We start from the raw sequence: 25,310 nt of genomic DNA, 5'->3' as shown, positions 1-25,310 counted from the left end.
AATTCCTTGTGTTGATGTGATGCCTTACATTTGTTTTGCTGTCCCTGTGGTAACTAATTGGAGTTAGGATAAATGGCAAAGCCTGCATGAATACACCTGAGGTCCCATGACATCTTTACATTTATAGAAAGCATAATCCAACAGCTAAAATACTTTATAACATCCAGCAAGGTTGGCTAGACCAAAGGCTATACCCTGCTCTGGGCGAGGCCTGAGCCTTACCAAGTGAGGCATGGAGCATGTCAATGAAACAAATTAGCTCTGAAGTCCACATAATTCTCAACAGAGAATTTGGACCTACAGAATAAGGTAAAACAGATACTTCCATATACTGTGTGTCATGAGATCTTTAGATGATAGAGTGGACAATTAATTGGTAGCATATAATACTATATAAGTATTTAGGATACTTTCTGTTTTCCAGAAACTCAGGAAGACCTTCAGATGATATAGCAAGGTGAGGGAGCATAGAATATAAAGTAGAGGTTCCTCTTCAAAGACTTCCCTCCCCATCTAATTAGGAATAAATAGTAACTTCTCTTAGAAGCAAAATTTATTCCAACATTATTCAATGTGCCAATATTCTTAAATATCTGCTAGCTGTAATAAAGAAATCAATGTACTTTATGTTCTTAGCTCCCACAATTTAGCCTAAATATTTGCCCTGGCAAGCTTATACTGGTGCAAGCAAGCATGAGGTCTTAACCTGTTCCTCTTCCTTATTTGAAGGCATTTTTACCTTTCTCAGCATGCCACAAGTTACTTCCTCTTTCCTTTGTTCTCCTCTGCCTTTGCCTCTTTTAAAAAGTTCTAAGTTGCTAGCCAATCAGGACAAATACAGAATGTGATGTCCCGTTCCAGCCAATGGAAACCGGACACAGCAGTAGGGTGGATGCATCAGGTTATAAATGACCCTGTCTCCTTTGTTCGGTGTACTCTCATGGCAAAACTGCTGACATGTGTACCCTTTCTGCAGAAAGTAAAAAAATGGCCTTGCTGAGGAAATTAAATTTATGTTCAAGTGCTATTTCTTTATGGCACCGGGGAACAAGCATTTCTAACAGGGCGAAACAGAGAAACAGTTCTTTTCTTTCTATCTCTATCCCTATCAGCAAAGCAGCAGCCCCCAAGTACTCAGAAATAGACACAGCCTCAAAAAGATGATGGTCTGCATGAAGGTCATGTCTCTGGCTGATTGGCTGGAAGTCAAGAATGAGTTGTTACACATTTGAATAGTAAGGCTTCCTAGAAAAGGAGGGAGAGAGGAGCGGACAGCAGTCCCTGGTGTTGAAATCAGTAATGGAAGCAACAAGTTGTAGAGTCTGACAGTGACATGAACAACAAGGAATACAGTTAGAACTGTTTTCTGGTCTGTATTACCTGAAACTCACTAAAGGAAAGGCTTCACAGTGTCCTGATGACAGTCATAGACCAGAAAATAGAATGGAGTTCTAACCCTGGTTCTGGCACTTACAAGTCAGGTAAATTTATGCAAATCACAAATTTTCAAATCTAATTGTTCTCACTTGTATTAATAAATGAGAATAATTTCTATATCATATTGCTCTGTGAGGCCTCATGGCTGGATGCTTTTTTTCTATCCTTACCTGGTTCTTTCCTTATCCTACTCCCCCTGTTTTTTTAAGAGACAGGCCGAGGCGGGCAGATCACAAGGTCAGGAGATCGAGACCATCCTGGCTAACATGGTGAAACCTCGTCTCTACAAAAAATACAAAAAATTAGACGGGTGTGGTGGTGGGTACCTGTAGTCCCAACTACTTGGGAGGGTGAGGCAGGAGAATGGCATGAACCTGGGAGGTGGAGCTTGCAGTGAGCCAAGATTGTGCCACTGCACTCCAGCCTGGGTGACAGAGCGAGACTCCGTCTCAAAAACAAAACAAACAAAAACAAAAACAAAAACAAAAACAAAACAAAAGACAGTATCTCACTATGTTGCTCAGGCTGGACTCAAACTCCTGGGCTCAAGCAATTCTCCTACCTCAGCCTCCCAAGTAGCTGAGACCACAAGTGTGTGACGCTGCATCCAACTTTCCTGACCTCTTTTTTGATAAAGGGCTGTATATACATATTCTTCCACATATTAGACATACAGTTAAGCAACTTTACTATCAATTGCAATTTTAAAGATTCTTTTTCTTCTAACATTTGCATGTCTTGGGGGCTAAAAATAAGATAGTCAGATGCCTGCATTGTAGCTCAATCACTTTTTGGAAAATTAGCTTACATTATTTGATTCTTGTTAATTTCTAAACATAAGAGATTGTAATTTATACATACACATGCTAGATGGAAAGTTGTGAATTCTAGAATTATTTTTAAAACAGTGTCAGTATGGTGAAACCCCATCTCCATCAAAAATACAAAAAATCAGCTGGGCATGGTGGCACATGCCTGTGGTCCCAGCTACTCAAGGGGCTGAGGTGGGAGGATCACTTGAGCCCAGGAGGTGGAGGCTGCAGTGAGCTGAGATTGCACACACTGCACTCCAGCCTGGGTGACAGAGTGAGATCCCGTCTCAATAAAAAAAAAAAAAATCAAAAAATAAGAAAATAAACAATGTAGTTTTTTTTTTCCAGTGAAAGATCACCATTATACTCTATCCAAATGAGTTTAATGTAACTCAGAAATGCATAAAACAAAAGTAGCTGCTCTATCCCAGAAATAAGTTGGCTCCAGCATTAGTGCCAGGTCAGCCAATATCCCACCCAGAACTGGCCTCACTGACAACTACCTCTTCAGCACAATGTGATAATAGTCTTAAAGATGAAGGTAGGTCATCAAGAAAAGATCATGTTCAGCGTACACAGTATTAAATACCAAAATATAGAGAGTAGTGTCAAATAAAAACAAACCCAGACTAAATTAAGAAGAGACTTTACTTTTAAAGAATATGCCAAAAGGGGAGGATGATTCTTGCAATAGGGAAAAGGCTCTGACCATAAGGTCTATAAACATCCAGATGATCAGGCTGAAAGGGCTTCTTTTTTAATGAATAGGAGTAAACAAGGCTAGAAGGAACCAGGCCTGGGGGATGCACACATGGGATGATGTGACAGCTGAACAGGAAAGATTTGTCTGCAGCTGATGGAGGATCTCAGGAAGGGCCATTGAGGAGGGGTTGTTCCCAGTTCCAACACTTGCTTAGTCTCAGGAATAAGTCAAAGTTTACAGGCGGTGGGGGGATGAGAGAAGCTTCATTAAAGTGGTCAAATCAAATTAGTAAGTATTTTGTCCAGACTGATCACAGGGGGCAAACGTTCAGCTAATCATTTATGAGACAGAGATAGGGAGTTTGGAGGGCCTGTGACTGGCCTCGTCATAGGTAAACAAGAGGATCCTCTGTGAATCTTACATACGTCGTCATGTGGGGATGGTGATTCTTTGCAGTGAGCTGTTTCCCAGAACAAAAGTACGGACGTATTTCTTAATTGTTGCTGTTTTCCAGGAGCATAGAGCTCAGCTGAGGTTCAACACTGTCTGTAGTTAAGAAAGATTCCCACCAAAACCAAAAACTGCTGATCTTTAGGAATAAACCTGCATCTACCTGGAATGGTTTGCTATCTAACTTTAGACAACTGTAGCCGCCAATCTGTCATGGCCTTGATGATAATCTAAATGTCTGCCCCTCACACACTGTCTCTCAAGATGTTGTTCATGAGAATGTGATGATGAGGTAAATGTCTTTGGGAAGAGGGACGTCTCTCCCCGTCAAATAGTGCTGTTACCTGGGTGCTCCATAGGACCTTCTGCTTGAGTGGATGGCATTGGGTAGACTGCAATTTGACACGGGAAAGAAAAGGGTGCGTGACATAGCCTAGTATACAGTGTGGCCTTGAGGCCTCTTTCCTGGCCTTTCAGAAGCTCCCAGGAGTAACATCAAAAAAGCTTTCATAGAAAGTCTTGAGAGGCAAACCTGTCTACGTCATAGCTCCCAGTGGGGAAGATATAGGAGTAGTGTTAATAATTAGGAAAACAGCCCGAAGATGCTGGTAAGATTATCTTTCCCCAAGGAGAAAACTCCTTAACACAAGCCTCATAGCCATGCTTCTAGGATTAATAAGAGAAACTATAAAATAACCCAGGGGAATGCTGGTCTCACTAGCTTGGGACTACCCTCCACCCCTTCCCACTAGACTCCTTTACCCAGGCAATGCAATACAACTGGTGTGGAGACATGACAGGTGGGACTTTCAAAAGGGATAGGTGGTCAGGTATCTGTGCATGGTCCTGCTTTGAAACATTCCCTTTCCTTTCAGAAAGTGATGTAAAAGAGTCAGGAGGTTGCCCTGTTCCTCTCTGGATGCACAGGATACCCAGTGACATCCTTGGAACTGGGCCTACTCCACCACTAAGGAAGCTGAATTCCTTTCCTCTTGCATGAGCCTACAAAGGGGGTTATGTTGTGGGTTTCTGTCCAATTACAAGACTAGAGAATCACTCCTAGAGGGCATTTACTGATTTGGGGATTTCCTTGTATCTCCCAAAATTAATAATAGTGACAAACACATACTGGGAAACAAACAATGATTAAGCACAAAGGGGAGAGATGTCACAGAAAGCAAGAATACAAAACTGTAATAATTTATTGAATCTCTGATGTGTCACTGGAGAACCTCCAAAGTAACATGCCTGCCAATTTTTGAAAAATCTCAACCGTATTCAGCTACCCATAGCATCTATTCACAGCTCCCATGGACAAAAACACTGCCTTCATGGCCCCACATAAATCATAACACTATCTGCCTCCACTTTGACCATTACTCTCCTCTCTGTTGACACTGTTGGCGGCTAACACAGGCAATTCAGCAAGGTCAGCTTAGCTCAAGTGAATCTTTGATTAGGTTATCAATATCAATATAAGACTAGACAACATGAGTATTTAGCATAATTGCATTGTCGCAACCCCAAAGCATTGCCCAGTGCTTCATGCCTTAGAAGTCTTGGTGCTGAGTCCTCAAAATGGACACAAAGGGAGCTGTGTGCAATTGAGGAGTCTGGAGGGTACAGCTGGTCACAGCTATTCTAATTTTATTTTTAAAATTCTGACCTTTCTCAGGCACACCAACATCTATGGCTCCAGGTACTCTCCCCCAGGTAATGTACTGGTTCCACGTTAGCTTCTTTGGTGATGGCTTTCAATATTTAGAAATCCGACCTGAGATAACACCTAACTACCTGACTACATCACCTCTCTCAGGTGATGGCAAAGCTAGATTAACTGGTAATCAATTTACTGGCTATGTGTAGTTTCTAATTTTAATTGCACATATCTTCATGGCCTGCCCCTTCCCTTATTTTCCAAGGCTTGATGTAATATCCAACATAACACTACATTCCTTAGAATCAAACATGGAGAAAATAGTAACTCAGTCCTCTTCTTTTTTCCTCCAGGCTGGACATTGTTTCTTAAATTCAGAGGCTGTCTAAAAATAGGGTCTTTTGCAGTTGAACTTTGTATCCCAAGTCTATTCTAAGATGATTCTTGGGTTTGACAGTCATTGTGGATCTTGGGAACTTAACATCATCTATTCTGTTTTCTCTCTTGTTACTGGACCTCTGTCTTCAGCTGAATCCTTCCCATAAGCTTTGAACCTATTCAAATGTCTCCCATTTAAAATAAATTATTTCCTAGTCCTCAGTCCCCACTCCTACAGCCACTGTTCTATTACTCTCTCTACAGCTAATTTGAAGGAAGCGTCCATACCCACAGCTCAACTGCCTTAGTTAGCCTCCACTCATTCCTCAACCTACCAGTTTCACTTCTAGCTCCATAACTCCCCAAAAACAATGCTTGTTAAGGTCACTAATAACCCTCAAGTCTCTAAACTCAAGATATATTTTTCAGTCCTCCTTATACTAAATATTTTAGCTGCACCTGACACTGTTGGCCTCTTCTTCCTTTTTAAAACACTTTCCTCAGCTTCTGAGATACCTCTGTATCCAGGTTTTCCTCTTATTTTTCTAATTCTTCAAAACCTCCAATATTTGTCTCTGGACATCTTTTCTGAATAACTCTAGGTTTTGGCCAAGATTAGTGTCAGTGAACTGTTCTGTTCACATATATTTGTCTGAACTTCTTTGATATGCTTAGTATTTTCTTAGGAATTTATGTACCCCAGATTTAAAAGTAAATGGTAAAATAGAGGGTTCTGATTTTGACAGAAGATGAAAAATGTGACACTGGCCATTTTTTATTGATATTTTGTTGTTAAGTATTTTGATTGGTAGTATGGATACGTACAGACAAAAGTTTGTTGTTTATTGCTCAATTATAGAGCACTATTTGGAAGCTGTCTCTTTATATGATGGTTAAAAAAAGAAACTGGTAGGGAAAAAAGAGGGGAAAGAGTAGTTAGCAGTTTTGAAAGAGTTTTAAGATGGCATTTCTGGGAATTCAAGACAAAGCAGAGTGGAGAAAGGAAAAAGCAGAAGACCAGGCAGATCAATTCTAAAAGGATTTGCACCGTTAAGGTGTAGTCTCTCGTTTTCTAGATGATTAGATGCAATGGGAACTGCTATCTCCCATCCCCGCAAACATTCTCACTGAGACAAGTTTAAACAAGAGTTTAACAAAGGTCAGGACAAAGACCTGAAGTGACTCAAAAATAAAACACTCTTCTTTCTTTCAAAAGACAAAATTTAGTTTCCTCAAAGACTTCCCACCTAAATATACTCATATGTGATAACATGTCCTTCCTTGATTGGACACACACAGGTGTTAAACTTTGGACAAATCTGAAGATGAAAGGAAGGCTTGTGGAGACCAAATATAAGTGAAAAAAATATAAGCAAGTTGAACTAGGAGCCCCTGGAAGCTCACCTCTCTAGCAGCAAAAAGGCACTAGGGGGAGTTTGCCATCTCTCATCCTTCTCTGAATAACTTGCTTCTACTGAGCTAAGAATAGTGTGCTCAATCTGCCTGTGGCTCTCACTAACGAATTAATCCTCAACCCACACACGGGCCAACCAAGTTTTTGAACACCTTATTAGATGATTTTCTCCATCTGTCAAAATTCCAACTCTAAAGGAAAAAAGTGATTCCAGGATAACGCAACTCAATTTTCAGCTCCTTCAAGACAAGAGATCCACTTCCTGGGTATCTTTGTATTCTGCAAAGAGTTTGGTCCATAAAAGGGTGCTCTCTAAATATTTACTGAATATAGCAATAATTAGTCTTGATAAGACCATTATACAGATAAAACTAAATGACTAATAACCACATTTAACTGGTCAGTCTACTTATGTAGATTGTTTTATCAAGAGTGCTTTCATAAGAAAGAGCCGGGCCATACTACAGTCTTCATTCTTATGCTCTGAGAAACTAACCTACAACAATACCAATTGTTTATAGACGGAGGACAAGGATCACGATTTAGGTGTTCTCACTACTGCATGCTCCCTGAACAAAAGGAGAAGTCAGGGAGTCAAGCACAAAAAATCCTTCTGGAGTGAAGGCTGCTTAGTGCTTTTCTCCTGGCCATCTAGTCCTAAATCTGAATGTTACCATTTAGCATGGGACAATAAGTTGGCACCATGGGGAGGTGAGAGGGCTTCCAGTGACCTCGAAATTGTCCTGCATATACACAACTGTGTCACTTCCCCCAGCTAATTAAGTGGCTGGGTACAAGCACATCACTCACTTAAGGTGACTTTGAATTTAAATGTTTTACTACCAAAATGGCATATTTTAATAAAATCACTCACTTGAATGCTAAGAAGAAATAGAAGAAAAATTTATAAAATATAGCATTTTGAACTCAAAAGATTCAAATGATTATTGCCTTTTAAAGAATAGAATATGTATACTTTTTATCTGCCTTTCATTTTTCTCGTAAAATACTAAAGGTATACATATTTTCATATATATATATATATATTTTTTTTTTTTTTTTGAGATAGGGTTTCACTCTGTCACCCAGGCTGGAGTACAGTGGCACAATCACAGCTCACTGCAGCCTCGACCTTTTAGGCTCAAGTAATCTTCCCACCTCAGCCTCTCAAGTATCTGGGACCACAGTTGTGTGCCACCATAGCCTGCTAATTTTTGCAGAAATAGGGTTTCACCTTTGTCCAGGCTGGTCTTAAACTCCTGAGCTCAAGCAATCCACCTGCCTTAGCCTCCCAAAGTTCTGGGATTACAGGTGTGTGCCACCACAGCTGACCTTTGTTCTTATTTCACTGATATTTTTATTTCATTGTTCTTATTTTACTGACTTGGAAGTACAGTAATAGACCTATCATGAGAGAGCAGGAAGGGAGAAAGAGCAATTATGCTTTCTGATTAAATGACATAATGTAAAGTATTATATACATTACCTAGTTACTGACAGGCATTCAGTAATATTAATTCTTTTTCCATCCTATTATGCCTTGCTGATAGGATTAGCAGAATTTTAGGCCTGGATAAACCAGCAGCATTGAACAAGTTATGCTGAAATAGTCAAGGTAGTCTCTGAGACATTTTTTCATTCAACAAATACTTAGCATCTAATATAGTCAAGCACTATGTTGGAAGCTGGAGATACAAAGGGAAATAGGACCCAGACCTGTCCTCACAGACCTTAAGGTCTCATGCAGCAGAGAGACCAATAGAAAGACCATTATAACAAGGTATAATGTTGGCAAGACATGGTATATATTTCTGGAAACTCTGGGTTGTAAGTGACAGAAAACCTAAACCTTAGTGGTTTAAGCAACAATTTGGCTCAAATGACTGAGGAGTTGGAGGAAGAGCTTGGTCAGGCATCACTTCACAAAAGGCTCGACCCAGTATCACCAGGACAGGACTTCTCTCTCTTTGCTAAGCCTTTTTGCCTCTGTGTGGTTTCCACAGGTTCCATGCTCTGACGGGCTCCCATCTGCAATCTCTCAGCTGCAACAGCAGTAAGCCTAGCATGCATTATGCACATGCCTAGAGATAAAGAGTTTCTCTCCCTCAGAAAGTAAAGTCTTCATAGTGACTCTCGTTGGCTCAAATCGGGTTTTGTGTTCTCTTCTGAACCCATCACAGGATCTAGAAGGATTAGATTTACTGATTACCTCAGCAACCCCTAGAGCAGAGGGTAGAACCAATTTCAACCAAACTAGGTGGACTGAGTAAAAGAGAGATGATCCCAATTACAGCAACTGCAGCCTCAAACACATAGAGCCTGTATCATGTCACAGGCACTTCTAATCCACTGAGAGATATTCATTCACTTCCTCCAAGTAACAATCTCAGGAGGTCGGTACTATTATTATCCCATTAATAGATGATAAACCATGATAAGCCTGAAGCGTGGAGAGCTTAATAACCTTGCCTGAAGTCTCTCACACACAATGAACTATTTTGTCACGAAAAGGGAGAATACCTATTGGGTGGCAAAAACAAGAGATGGACGAAGAGGAAGATGCTCTGAGAAAGACAGAAGTAACTGAATCAGAAATGGAGTCACTGGAGCTGAAATCTGAAGGTGGAGTAAGAATAAGCCTGGGTGAGGTGAGCCATTGATGGGAGTTGAAGATAAAGGTGTTAGCCAAAGATGTGCCAGAGGAAACGTGAGCTGGAAAGTGAGGGGCCTTGCAATCCATCTAAGGAAACTAGAAATTTATCTTGAGGGCAATGGGCAGCCATGGAAAACTTTATTCAAGACACTGACAGAGATTAGGCATAAAGGGTGGACCATCTAGATATACGGATGAACAAGATGAAAGCAAGAAGCCAGGTAATAGGATATCGCACTACGAATTTACCTCCCCCATTTCAAATGCCTAGTTTCCAGTAATCTCATGTACCTAAAAACCATAACATTGAAATCATCAGAAATATAATTGAATCTCTACTGGCACATAAATGTGTTTATTATCCGACTCTTCAGGGAATAATCACATTTATCCCATATTGTGAAATAAAAGCAGCAGCTTACAAAATGGTCTAAATGGAATAATTACATTTGTAAAAACAAACAATACATCTATAGAAAAAGGTATGGCCCCGCTTTGCAGACGCTGCCGCCGAGGAAAGTCCTGTACTACTAGCCATGGTCAACCCTACCGTGTTCTTCGACACTGCCATTGACGGCGAGCCCTTGGGCCGCGTCTCCTTCGAGCTGTTTGCAGACAAGCTTCCAAAGACAGCAGAAAATTTTCATGCTCTGAGCACTGGAGAGAAAGGATTTGGTTATAAGGGTTCCTGCTTTCACAGAATTATTCCAGGGTTTATGTGTCAGGGTGGTGACTTCACACGCCACAATGGCACTGGTGGCAAGTCCATCTATGGGGAGAAATTTGAAGATGAGAACTTCATCCCAAAGCATACAGGTCCTGGCATCTTGTCCATGGCAAATGCTGGACCCAACACAAATGGTTCCCAGTTTTTCATCTGCACTGCCAAGACTGAGTGGTTGGATGGCAAGCATGTGGTCTTTGGCAAAGTGAAAGAAGGCATGAATATTGTGGAGGCCATGGAGCGCTTTGGGTCCAGGAATGGCAAGACCAGCAAGAAGATCACCATTGCTGATTGTGGACAACTCGAATAAGTTTGACTTGTGTTTTATCTTAACTACCAGACCATTCCTTCTGTAGCTCAGGAGAGCACCCCTCCACCCCATTTGCTCGCAGTATCCTAGAATCTTTGTGCTCTCGCTGCAGTTCCCTTTGGGTTCCATGTTTTCCTTGTTCTCTCCCATGTCTAGCTGGATTGCAGAGTTAAGTTTATGATTATGAAATAAAAACTAAGTAACAATTGTCAAAAAAAAAAGAAAAAGGTATGGAAGATTAATAGTAATTATATTTGGGCAGAGAGATAGGGTTTTTTTCTTAATTTGCTTAAAAATAAATAGGTTATTTCTATAAGTTTAAGAGGTAATGTTTAAGTTGCTTCAATTTAATAATTTAATAATAAATTACAGAGGCAATGTATACTAATTATAAAAAATTCAAACAATATGCAAGTATACACAGTAAAGCAGGAAGCAACCCTCCTACCCTCTAGCAAATTCGATTTCTTTCTCAAGAGGAAGAATAACCACTATTAACAGTTTGGTGTGTATCCTTCCAAACAAATCTATGTGACTGTACATGTATTACATACACACATACATGATATGGTTTGGCTGTGCCCCCACTCAAATCTCATCTTGAATTGTAACTCCCACAATTCCCACGTGTCATGGGAGGAACCCGGACCTGGTGGGAGGTGATTGAATTATGGGATGGGTCTTTCCTGCACTGTTCTCATGATAGTGAATGAGTCTCATGAGATCTGATGGTTTTAAAAATGGGCATTTCCCCTGAACAACCTGCTCCTGAATGACTACTGGGTACATAACGAAATGAAGGCAGAAATAAAGATGTTCTCTGAAACCAGTGAGAACAAAGATACAACATACCAGAATCGCTGGGACACATTTAAAGCAGTCTGTAGAGGGAAATTTATAGCACTAAATGCCCACAAGAGAAAGCAGGAAAGATCTAAAATTGACACCCTAACATCACAATTAAAAGAACTAGAGAAGCAAGAGCAAATACATTCAAAAGCTAGCAGAAGGCAAGAAATAACTAAGGTCAGAGCAGAACTGAAGGAGACAGAGACACAAAAAACCCCTCAAAAAAATCAATGAATCCAGGAGCTGGTTTTTTGAAAAGATCAACAAAATTGATAGACCGCTAGCAAGACTAATAAAGAAGAAAAGAGAGAAGAATTAAATAGATACAATAAAAAATGATAAAGGGGATATCACCACCGATCCCACAGATATACAAACTGCCATCAGAGAATACTATAAACACCTCTACATAAATAAACTAGAAAATCTAGAAGAAATGGATAAATTCCTGGACACATACACCCTCCCAAGACTAACCCAGGAAGAAGCTGAATCCCTGAAGACACCAATAACAGGCTCTGAAATTGAGGCAATAATTAATAGCCTAACAAGCAAAAAAGGTCCAGGACCAGATGGATTCACAGCCGAATTCTACCCGAGGTACAAAGAGGAGCTAGTACCATTCCTTCCGAAACTATTCCAATCAATAGAAAAAGAGGGAATCCTCCCTATCTCATTTTATGAGGCCAGCATCATCCTGATACCAAAGTCTGGCAGAGATACAACAAAAAAAGAGCATTTTAGACCTATATCCCTGATGAACATCGATGCAAAAATCCTCAATAAAAAACTGGCAAACCAAATCCAGCAGCACATCACAAAGCTTATCCACCATGATCAAGTGGGCTTCATCCCTGGGATGCAAGGCTGGTTCAACATACACAAATCAATAAACATAATCCATCATATAAACAGAACCAAAGACAAAAACCACATGATTATCTCAATAGATGCAGAAAAGGCCTTTGACAAAATTCAACAGCCCTTCATGTTACAAACTCTCAATAAATTAGGTATTGATGGGATGTATCTCAAAATAATCAGAGCTATTTATGACACACCCACAGCCAATATCATACTGAATGGGCAAAAACTGGAAGCATTCCCTTTGAAAACTGGCATAAGACAGGGATACCCTCTCTCACCACTCCTATTCAACACAGTGTTGGAACTTCTGGCCAGAGCAATCGGGCAGGAGAAAGAAATAAAGGGTATTCAATTAGGAAAAGAGGAAGTCAAATTGTCCCTGTTTGCAGACGACATGATTGTATATTTAGAAAACCCCATCATCTCAGCCCAAAACCTCCTTAAGCTGATAAGCAACTTCAGCAAAGTCTCAGGACACAAAATCAATGTGCAAAAATCACAAGCATTCCTATACACCAATAACAAACAAACAGAGAGCCAAATCATGAGTGAACTCCCATTCACAACTGCCTCAAAGAGAATAAAATACCTTGGAATCCAACTTACAAGGGATGTGAATGACCTCTTCAAGGAGAACTACAAACCACTGCTCAATGAAATAAAAGAGGACACAAACAAATGGAAGAACATTCCATGCCCATGGTTAGGAAGAATCAATATTGTGAAAATGGCCATACTGCCCAAGGTAATTTATAGATTCAATGCCATCCCCATCAAGTTACCAACGACTTTCTTCACAGAATTGGAAAAAACTACTTTAAAGTTCATATGGAACCAAAAAAGAGCCTGCATTGCCAAGACAATCCTAAGACAGAAGAACAAAGCTGGAGGCATCACAGTACCTGACTTCAAACTATACTACGAGGCTACAGTAACCACAACAGCATGGTACTGGTACCAAAACAGAGATATAGACCAATGGAACAGAACAGAGGCCTCAGAAATAATACCACACATCTACAACCATCTGATCTTTGAAAAACCTGACAGAAACAAGAAATGGGGAAAGGATTCCCTATTTAATAAATGGTGCTGGGAAAACTGGCTAGCCATACGTAGAAAGCTGAAACTGGATCCCTTCCTTACACCTTATACAAAAATTAATTCGAGATGGATTAAAGACTTAAGTGTCAGACCTAAAACCATAAAAACCCTAGAAGAAAACCTAGGCAATACCATTCAGGACATAGACATGGCCAAGGACTTCATGTCTAAAACACCAAAAGCAATGGCAACAAAAGCCAAAATTGAGAAATGGGATCTAATTAAACTAAAGAGCTTCTGCACAGCAAAAGAAACTACCATCAGAGTGAACAGGCAACCTACAGAATGGGAGAAAATTTTTGTAATCTACCCATCTGACAAAGGGCTAATATACAGAATCTACAAAGAACTTAAACAAATTTACAAGAAAAAATCAAACAACCCCATCAAAAAGTGGGTGAAGGATATGAACAGACACTTCTCTAAAGAAGACATTTATGCAGCTAACAGACACATGAAAAAAATGTTCGTCATCACTGGTCATCAGAGAAATGCAAATCAAAACCATAATGAGATACCATCTCATACCAGGTAGAATGGCGATCATTAAAAAGTCAGGAAACAACAGGTGCTGGAGGGGATATGGAGAAATAGGAACACTTTTACACTGTTTGTGGGACTGTAAACTAGTTCAACCATTGTGGAAGACAGTGTGGCGATTCCTCAAGGATCTAGAACTAGAAATACCATTTGACCCAGCCATCCCATCACTGGGTATATACCCAAAGGATTATAAATCATGCTGCTATAAAGACACATACACACGTATGTTTATTACGGCACTGTTCACAATAGCAAAGACTTGGAACCAACCCAAATGTCCATCAATGATAGACTGGATTAAGAAAATGTGGGACACGGGCGTGGTGGTGGGCGTCTGTAGTCCCAGCTACTTGGGAGGCTGAGGCGGGAGAATGGCGTGAACCGGGGAGGCGGAGCTTGCAGTGAGCCGAGATTGCGCCACTGCACTCCAGCCTGGGAGACACAGCAAGACTCCGTCTCAAAAAAAAAAAAGGAAGAAAGAAAAAAAGAAAATGTGGGACATATACACCATGGAATACTATGCAGCCATAAAAAAGATGAGTTCATGTCCTTTGTAAGGACATGGATGAAGCTGGAAACCACCATTCTGAGCAAACCATTGAAGGACAGAAAACCAAACGCCACACGTTCTCACTCATAGGTGGGAACTGAACAATGAGAACACTTGGACAAAGGGTGGGGAACATCACACAGTGGAGCCTGTTGTCGGGTGTGGGGAGGAGGGAGGGATAGCATTAGGAGATATACCTAACGTAAATGATGAGTTAATGGGTGCAGCACACCAACATGACACATGTATACACATGTAACAAACCTGCACATTGTGCACATGCACCCTAGAACTTAAAGTATAATTAAAAAAAATAAATAAATAGAAAAAAATACGGGCGTTCCCCTGCACAAACTCTCTTTTTTTGCCTGCTGCCATCCATGTAAGATGTGACTTGCTCCTCCTTTCCTTCCGCCATGATTGTGAGGCCTCCCCAGCGATATGGAACTGTGAGTTCAATTAAACCTCTTTCTTTTGTAAATTGCCCAGTCTCAGGTATGTCTTTATCAGCAGCATGAAAACAAACTAATACACACACACACACACACGCAATATTGTGCATATACATAGAAATTATATATATAATACCATATATATACATGTTTTCCTACAGAAGTAATTATACTAAAATATTGCTCTAGGACTTGCTTCTTCCAGGTAACGAAATACTATGTCCATCTTTCCATGTGAATACATACAGGTTGGCTGTTTATTTTTTTTAGAGATGGGTGTCTCACTATATTGACCAGGTTGGTCTTGAACTCCTGGCCTCAAAAGATCCTCCTATCTTGGCCTCCCAAAGTTCTGGGATGACAGGCATAAGCCACTGTACCAAGCCTGCTCATTATTTTAACTGTTGTACAATATTCAAGAGTAGAGGCACATTGTAATTGATTTACCTGGTCTATTATAGACATACATTTAAGTTGTTTCCAACGTTTTCTTACTATAAACAGTACTGCAATAAAGCCCCTTGGATATATGTGCAAGAATGATGTAAGATTAACTTCTAGAAGTAGAATTGCTAGTCAAAGGGCATATACATTTTAAATTCTGATAAATACTACAAAATTGGTTGCCTAGAGGCATGTCCAATTTATACTCCCAGCAGAAAACAGTCCATGACTGTTTTACCACATTCTTATCAACCCTGGAGATTACCAATGTAATTTTGGTCAGTGGGCAAACAGCATTTCAGTCTGCAAAACACACTTTAGAAAACACTGATCAGTAATTATTTTTGTTTTTTTCTGAGCATTAGCCAGGAAACTATTTTTATTTCAAATGTTTTTAATAGTCTTTCCAAAATACTCATCACCAGAAACCTTTGTACACAATATGAATTTATTTCTTTGGCTTAAATGTGCAATCATCTGAATTAATTTTCAGCTAATTAAGGATCTGGATTGGTACTATTCCACAGGACCACAGAAGTATAAAGATATGGCTGGAATATATGATGGCTCAGAACACATCCGTGAGCTGGTGTTTGGAATGAGACCCTGACTTGTTTAGGGCTGACCTGTGAGAGGGGACAAGGATGGAAAGCGATATTACCATTTTGAAAATTTTTAAATACCAGTTTTAAAAGCAGCCTGCTTGCACATTGCATAATCATATGCAAGCCCTCCAGAGGAAGTAACTGTTTCTTATTCACTGCACAGGACAGCTCACCAGGAAAGACGGAGGACACATTAAAGTGATACTGGGAATGTGCATGGAAGAAAGAGAATAAACCATGATGGGTGCAAGGATAGTATCTTAGTGGTGAATGTGAGCAACTGAGGGAGGGATGGATCCATTCCCAGAGGAGGTACGATGAGGACATGGGAGCTCAACACTGTCCAGGGCAGGCTTCTCCTTCCTTACAGGAAGCTCTGCTCCCCATAAAGATTGTACTGGGAAGAAGATGTAGGAATCATATTCTGTATTGCCGCAGTTCTGCCTCTGCTCTGCTCTCTATCTGCTCATGCTGTCAGAGATCTAAAGACGTGATCTCTGCTGAAGCACCACAGAGATCTGAGAAGCCGTGCAGGAAAACACTGCCTGGAGTCCAAGGTGGCCAAACATCATGGTTCAGCACCATCCATTTCATCTCATACTGAAGAGTAGACACTTGGGAGTGCTCCCCCTGGATATAGGTACAGCACTATGAGGTCGGCAAAATCATCTGCTAAGTCTGAATGTTTGTGTCCCTCCAAAATTCACATGTTGAAATCCTAACCCCAAGGTGATGGTATGAGGAGGTGGGGCTTTTGGGAGGTGATGAGATCACGGGAACAGAGCCCTCATGAATGAAATAAGTGCCCTTAAAAAGATGCCTGAGAGAGACCCCTTGCCCCTTTCATCATGTGAAGACACAGCAAGAAGGTGCCACCTGTGAAGAAGCAGGCCCTCACCAGACAGACTCTGCCTTGCGTTTGGCCTTTCACCCTCTAGAACTGTGAGAAATAAAAATCCTGTTGTCTATAAGCCACCCAGTTTATGGTATTTTGTTATAGCGGCCTGAACAGACCAAGATATCATCCTTGTTTTACAGAGGCTGAAACTGAGGCTTTGCGAGGTGAAGTAACCTGCCTAAGGTCACATAGCTTGTATGGTAGGCAGCTTCTGGGATTGCCTTCTAGGATGTCTTCCTCCTGGGTCTTCTTGCCCTTCAGGATCCCCTCCCCGTGGAAGTGTGAGTTATACTTGGTGACTTGATTCCAAGAAACAGAATATCACAGAATGGTGGTATGTTGCTTCTGAGATGAAGTTACAAAAACACTGTAGCTTCAAGTTTCTGTTTGGAGTGATGAAAAGTTTTAGAAAGAGTGGTGATGGTTGTAAAACATAGTGAATATACTTAATGCCACTGAATTGCACACCTAAAAATGGTTACAATAGGCCAGGTGTGGTGGCTGACACCTGTAACCCCAGCACTTTGGGAGGCCAAGGTGGGCAGATCACTGGAGGTCAGGACTTTGAGACCAGCCTGGCCAACATGGCAAAACTCCATCTACTAAAAATACAAAAAATTAGCCAGGCGTGGTGGCACACACTTATAGTCCCAGCTACTTGGGAGGCTGAGGCAGGAGAATCTCTTGAAATCAAGAGACGGAGGTTGCAGTGAGCCAAGATCCTACCACTGCACTCCAGCCTGGGTGACACAGCAAGACTCTGTCTCAAAAAAAAAAAAGAAAGGTTACAATAACAAATAATGTTGTATATATTTTATCACTCACACAAAAATCATTTTCAATGCCTCCCCCACATTCCCAGGGAAAACAAAAACACTGTAGCTTCCATCTTGGATCTTTCTCTCAGATTCCCCTCTCTGGGGGAAGCAGCCGCCAAGTTGTGAGCAGCCCTTTGACGAGGTGGCAAGGAACTGATGTCTCTAGCCAACAACCATGACGGATTTGAGGCCGGCCAACCACCACATGCGTGAGCTTGAAAGCAGGTCCTTCCCCACCTGGCCAAGCTACGCGATGACTGCAGCCTTGGTACCCAGCAAAGCCAAACCCAGATCCTTTACCCACAGTGCTGTGAGATAATAACTTAAGCCACTAAATTTGGGATAATTTGTTATACAGCGATAGATAACTAACAGCTATTAACTAGCAAAGATGGAATTTAAACTCAATTTTGCTTGTCGCCAGAGTCTGAGGTCTTAATTCATCTATTAATTTATGAATTCACTCCAGTATGCATTTGTGCCTACATACATGATAGATGCTATCTTAGAGATAACACATAAAGTGACGGATTAACAATGCACTTTCTCTAAAAAACAGGATCCATCCTACAGAATCCCTGACTGTCATAGCATGGGACAGACTTGCTGTTCAAGCAGAAGTGGACAATTGCAGCCATATTTGCTTTCATCCACTGCCCTTTTTAACACGTGCCTGCCCTCCCCAGACCCCTCCCCTCCAAGGGTTTGCATCTCCAGTCCTTGTAGAGAAACAGCCTTTCCAGCCTGCAGCCAAGTTGAAAGCAAAGACACTTTGTGGGACATCTGGGCAGTAAGTTTGCTTACTCTCCTGGGAGAGGAAGCGGCCCTGATGATTCTGAGTTTGGCTACGGAATCAGGAGAGCCAGATATTTTGAAATGTTATATTAAACTGAGGGCATCGATTGGTTGTGCAAGTTCTTCCTGAAGCCCCCTATACACAGGGATGGGTAATGGGTAAGAACGGGAGCTGCTCAAATGCAGAAATGCCCCTTTACAGAATGGACTCAGAGTAGGTCCACAGGGAAATCTGGAGGGCAGGAGAAACTTCCCTGAAATGCACTATATATGCTCTTGTTCTCTGTGGCCACTCCTCTTCCTAAGACATTTTGTATCCTCGGGTAATTAGTGTGGCCCTTCTTCTAACTGTGCAGTGGGGTTGATGCATGGTCTCAGCAATTTGGGGAATATTTCTATCCATTAGTGAAGATGACTTACTTCATAAACGTATTTTGTATTCCCTCATTTGTGTACACAAACACCAAAACACATATTTTAAGTATGTGAGAGTCAAATGTTTCTTAGCTAGCTAATCACATTAATACTTCATCATGAAGAAGAAGATATTGGATTTCAATTTAAATCCAAATGTGTCTAGATTTTTAACCACTATTAAAATGTAGCAGTGTGCTGGTTCTTAAGTCATTTTGCCAGTCAGAGGTGGTGAATAAAGTTGATTTTACTTTTTATGGGTGTTCAGTTTACTCTAGACCAAGGGTTGGCAATTTTTTTTTTCCTGTGATACAAGAAATAAATATTTCAGGCTTTGCTGGCCGCACACTGTCTCTGTCCCAGCTGCTCACCTCTGCCTTGTAGCTTGAAAGCAGCCACAGACAATAGACATTATGTAAATGAGCGGGCATTTCTGTGTTTCAGCAGAACTATTTATAGAAACAGGTGGCAGGTGGAATTTGACCTTGGGGCTGCTGTTTGCCATCCTCTAGTCTGGGCCCTTTTATCCTACCTCAGTCAGTTTATTTGGGAAGTGGGATTAGTGAGGGGGATGCATAGTAGAGAAACTGCTTTTCAGCTGAGTTATAATTTGAACATATCCAAATTCACTTCTTTAATTAAGATTCTTGTAGATTAACTTAGAGTACTCTTATTTAACAATCTGAACAGCTCAGGCTTTAGATAATCACTGTTGAATTTAAAAAGTCAAATTTAGACCAGGCACAGTGGCTCACACCCATAATCCCAGCACTTTGGGAGGCCGAGATGGGCGGATCACGAGGTCAGGAGATGGAGAGCATCCTGGCTAACAGGGTGAAACCCCATCTCTACTAAAAATACAAAAAAATTAGCTGTGCATGGTGGCAGGCACCTGTAGTCCCAGCTACTCGGGAGGCTGAGGCAGAACAGCGTGAACCCGGAAGGCGGAGCTTGCAGTGAGCTGAGATCGCGCCACTGCCCTCCAGCCTGGGCGACAGAGCGAGACTCCGTCTCAAAAAAAAAAAAAAAAAGTCAAATTTCGTGTGGAGTGAATGAGGGGGATACAATTCTAAGGGAGAATTTCCCAGTTTTTCCAGCCTAGACTGCAATTATTCATGAGTTGTCATTCTTATCAGACTTGAACTCTTTAAAGACAGGGAAAACTTTACCTGCCGTTGTGCAGATTCTATTGACACACAGCAGGTGTCCAATAAATGTTCGCTGACAGAACACATAAGAAACAGGAGGCGAATCATTAGTTGCCATAATAAGCAATTAACATATAATGATCCTGATATATGTGAACATAAAGAGAGTGCTGGACTTTTTTCTCCACATATTAAAAAAGCAGGACCATATAAGTCCCACGGCGGCCATCTGCTACTGCTTTCCAATGTGGGCTCCCCAAGGCACCACTTCCTTGAGTAAGCTCACTGTGGCTGACCTAATCCTCAGAGGGTGAGCAATGCCAACTCAGGCTGGCTAAGAAGGCTCAGTATTGTGGTTACTTCTTTTCTTTTCTCTTCTCTTCTCCTTCTCCTTTCCTCTTCTTCTTCTTCTTGTTCTTCTTCTTCTTCATCTTTCTTCCTCTTCCTCTTCCTCTTCTTCTTCTCCTCCTCCTCCTCTTCCTCCTCCTCCTCCTCCTCCTCCTCCTCTTCTTCCTCTTCTTCTTCTTCTTCTTCTTCTTCTTCTTCTTCTTCTTCTTCTTCTTCTTCTTCTTCTTCTTTCTTCCTTCTTCTTCCTTCTTCTTCTTTTTTAAGCAGAGGACATTCAGGAGTAAGTATCTCCTTCTAGGAACTGTCCCTACATCATACAACTCCTCCCCTCTGACCCTTTGACGATTTTCCTAGGCAAGTCTATGTAGAAAGCCCTCTCCAGCCAAGTGCCCCAAAGAGCATTTGACTCCTGTGCTTCTTGCGTTAGTCTTTTTGTGTTTGTTCCCTAAATAAGTAAACCACATTGAGAGATTATTTGTTAAGTGCCTGGAATCCCCCAGACATTTAACAAACACCGTGGGGCTTTTGAGGTGAGGTAGACTCTGATCTGTATAGCAACTCAGGAATGAGGTGCAATGAGCCGTGCACTGAGGAGGACTGTGTGTTTCCAGGGACAGCCCTGTCCCTACCACCTCCTTCCTTGTGCTGCCCCCTGATCCCTTCTCCCTCCACTCCTCTGAGTTGGTCAAACCTTTCAGGGAAGGCAAAGCTTCCTATACATAGAGGGGGCAAAAAACCTCAAGTGCAAACACCCTTGGAAGGAGCAAGAAGTGGACAAATGAAGTGAATTTAAATGGAGGTAAAAGTGAGATATCAGAGCCTTCACTGACGTGACTGAGAGGCAGGACAGAGTGAAAAGGCAGTGACACAAAGACATGATGAAGGACGGGGGTTCCGAAAAGCAGGGCGGATGGGTGGAAACACAAGCGGCTCATTCACAGTGCGGCCTGAGGCCAGCTCCGGCAGGTGGGGCTCCTGAATCAAACAGCATCTTGCTGGCCTCCAGCATCCTGTTTTAAGAAAGTAGGAATCCATGTTGCGAATAGACTAGATTCCCTCATTAGAGAAATCTAGGAATCTTCCACAAAGCAACAACCATCTAGAATTCCCTAATTATCCCAACAGGACAGATTAATTAGGTCACTTTAGAGAATCAAACAAATAAAATATACAGAAGCTGAAAGCACAGTGCAGAAATGGTTATATTTAGGCCATGGGTCCTAGGGCACTGCCAGATAATAAAGATTTTGGACTCTGCGAGCCATAGGGTCTCTATCGCAATGATCAGATAGGGCATTATAGTATGAAAGCAGCCACAGACAGTCTATATATAAATGAGTGTGTCTAAATTCCAATACAATTTTATAACAAAAAGACTGTGGGCTGTGTTTGGTCCATAGGCCATAGTTTGCTGAACTCTGGCTTACGTCACATTAAAGGGAAGACACATCCTTCCACCACTTAGACCCTGTACCTCATAACATCTTACAAAGGATCTGGTTCTAAAGTCAACAAAACAATAGTCAGAATTATCTTAGAATCTAGAATTGCCTGTGGGAACAGCCACCTACTGAGGGGAGAGTATATCACATCTCCCACACCAAGTTCCTCCCAAGTAATTCATGCAGTGACAGCAGATGAGCTCATGCCACTTAAATTATCTCTCATGCCAATAACTTCTCATAACTTAAATGCAAGTGCTATAGGAAGTCAGCGTTCACAACACGTTTGAATAACACATACACTCTTTCTAGAAGAAAGATAAAATCTCTTGGACTGTTGGCATTGTTTTAGATTACTTTCATTGCAATGTTGCTTCAATGTATACAAAACTAACACAACTAGATGCAAAGTGCTTTTGCTTACAACTCTTCTATAATTCTGACACTAGCATAAGTGTAAAAGCTAAATATGAAGCCAGTAACAATTGACTGCATTAAAATGACACAGTGGATAATGGCATTTCACTCCAATTACATCATTGTTTATAATGTAAAAACAAAATGTCACTAATTACCACAGCCCCAAACTACTGCAAAACATCACCATTCCATCACTGGGCCTTCACTTAGTGTACACACATCATTTACAAATCAATTCCCTTCTCCCCTTCAGTGACCAGGAAAGTGTCATACTCACTCACAGAAATGATGAAAAACCCTGAAATTGTACATTTGCTGTTTTGAAAGGGAACTCAAAGTCCCCTGAGAATGCATTTGGGCACCCCAGTCGGAGAACCATTACTGATAAACACTGGATTGCTTAAACCTTGTTACGTTTCTGAAGTAATTTCTGTCCTATAAACCTCTACATTATTTACTGTTTTTGCCACTAAGGTGACATCTGTCAGCTAGTACCACTTTCCACTCTCTGCCTCTCTCTTTTCTTTTATAGGCTTTGAATATACTTTGTTCTTATCTACCACACTTCAGACTAGAGACCAAAGCAGGTGGACTCTGCCCTGGAGGCAAATGTTCTAACCTGGGTTACAACTATATGACTCGAAGGATCCACTTATCTTCTCTGAGCCTGTTTTTCCACCTGCAAATTAGGAAGCTGAACTTTAAGGTCTTTTCCATCTCTTCTCTTCTCTAGTTCTGTGAACCAAAAAAGAGGGAGCTACCCCAAAGCGTTCTTACTCAGGTATGTGCAGAGACAAATACAGTGTCTTGCTCTAATAGAAACCCCATGAATCTGATGAATCTGTTTCTTTAAAAACAAACATCAAAGCAACAGAATAGTACAACTAAAATCGACCCCAGGTATTATTTAGTCTATTGTCCTTATTTAGTAAATTAATTTATTTCAATGTCTGCTTATGGCCTGGGCCTTAAGCAAGATGTTGGAGATTTGTTAATTTTTTATATTTAGACAAGGTTTTGCTTTGTCGCCCAGGCTGGAGTGCAGTGGCGTAATTTTGGCTCACTGCAGCTTCCACTTCTGAGGCTCAAGTGAGCCTCCCACCTCAGCCTCCTGAGTAGCTGGGAGTACAGGTACACAGCATCACACTCAGCTAATTTTCTGTGGAGATGAGGTTTCGCCATGTTGCCCAGGCTGGTCTCAAACTCCTGAGCTCAAGGGATCCACCCACCTCAGCCTCTCAAAATCCTGGGATTACAGGTGTGAGCCACTGAGCCCAGCCAAGATGTTGGAGATTAATAACAAACACAACAAGTACTTATTCTTTTGGAGACTAAATTACACTGAAGAGGATTGAGATAAGTCAGGAAGTGATTAAAATATAATAACAAAAAGTATATAATAACGAAAAATATAAAATATTATATATATTAGCAAAAGTTGCTATAGCTACTTTAAGAGCATTGGTTAGCATCTAACCTGGACCTGGAGGATCAAGAAAGTCTTCTAGGAGAACATCATTCCCCAGTGATTCCCTGAAGGGCCTCAGAGCTATCAAGACAGCAGAGGATTCTTGTGGGTGTGACCCACAGGGGACCACATGCCTTGAGTTTAGGGAGACACCAGCTGACCTCCAGCTGAAAACTGCCAAATAGAAATTTGGGCCCCGAGATGCTATGTCTTCTGATTTTTCAAGAGAAGCAGAATATTTGGATTTTTAAATAATTACTGATTCCTAAATTTTGTCACAATTTTAATTTTTAAAAATACTATTAAATAAAGTCCTCATTCAACCCATACATTGTCCCCTGGGTCTCTGGTACTCCCTACCCACTGTAGCCCTAGACCTTCCCTTCTTCGTTTGCCAAGTGTTCTTGTGTGTCCCTTGCAGGACGGTGGAAACATGAACCCAGGACTTCTGTTCGAGGCAGACATTTATAATTAAGTGTGAGCTAGGCACTCTGGCATGGGTATTTGATCTTAACTAGAAAACATATGGCCGGGTGTGGTGGCTCATGCCTGTAATTCCAGCACTTTGAGAGGCTGAGGCAGGCAGATCACTTTATGTCAGGAATTTGAGGCCAGCCTGGCCAACATAGTAAAACCCCGTCTCTACTAAAAATACAAAAAGCAGCCAGGCATGGTGGCGGGCACCTGTAATCGCAGCTACTCAGGAGACTGAGGCAGGAGAATGGCTTGAACCCAGGAGGCAGAGGTAGAAGTGAGCCAAGATTGCGCCACTGCACTCCAGCCTGGGCAACAGAGCAAGACTCCGTCTCAAAAGAAACAAAAAGAAAAAGAAAAGAAAATATTTGGATTTTGGGGGCTAAGGGGCATTCTGAACATTTCTTCTACTTAAACAATCTTTTCTTTCATTCTCATTGGTCCAACAAGAGGTCAGAATGTCCCTTAAGAATTAAAGCTCTCTGGGGAAATTACAGATCTCAAAAATATTTGCCCAACTCAGCTTTGGGTTTCCCATCAACACTTAGCAAGAAGCGGCTACATCAGCCTTGGGAAATGCTCATTTCATAGTAGAACAGGCAGTTTTCAGGAGAACAGAAGCCCAGATGGGAGAAGCAGAATACAAATCGTAATTCCAAAGTGGAAAATTCAACTTTGATGTGCACTTGACAGATGCAAGAGAAACGAATCCCAAGTATTTGAAGAGGAAAGTTGCCATGGCATTTTTGCAAAACACCACTAGAGAGAAGGAAAATTCTGTGGTACACATACTTTCCCTTTTCTCTGCTTTTTCTTCATTAGGCAAGAACTTCAGAAGAGCTCTGGCAGAGAAAATCAGATGTTAAAGAGACCCCTTCAGAGTCGGGCTCCCAGCAGCCACAGGGGGCATGTCACGTGATGGCCGTGATTCTAGGTCCCGCTCTATGCACCACAGCAACTGTGGGGAGGCTCAGCTCCGCTCCTCCCACCCGATGGGGGACAGGCAGTAGCGTTCTCAGCCTCTGCCTAATTACCAGCTAAGTAATTAGTGAGAAGGGGTGCTCCCAGGTTCCTGCTGTTTCTTAATAATTAATCCATAAACTGGTTAATCTGACAGCCTCTCCTCTCCATCT

At 41.4% G+C, this 25,310-nt stretch overlaps 1 protein-coding gene and 1 pseudogene across 17 annotated transcripts in view; one reads left to right on the top strand and one right to left on the bottom strand.

Moving 5' to 3' along the window:
- RGS6 (regulator of G protein signaling 6) overlaps positions 1-25,310 on the bottom strand; it is a 626,146-nt gene that overhangs the window by 340,881 nt on the left and 259,955 nt on the right. The gene's annotated exons all lie outside the window — the stretch shown is intronic.
- LOC102130534 (peptidyl-prolyl cis-trans isomerase A pseudogene) lies at positions 9,997-10,765 on the top strand (annotated as a pseudogene).

This window comes from Macaca fascicularis, chromosome 7 (genome assembly GCF_037993035.2).
Source record: "Macaca fascicularis isolate 582-1 chromosome 7, T2T-MFA8v1.1".
NCBI classification, from domain to species: Eukaryota; Metazoa; Chordata; class Mammalia; order Primates; family Cercopithecidae; genus Macaca; species Macaca fascicularis.
Note: the sequence above shows the minus strand (reverse complement) of the source record. Positions and strands in the feature narration are given on the sequence as shown.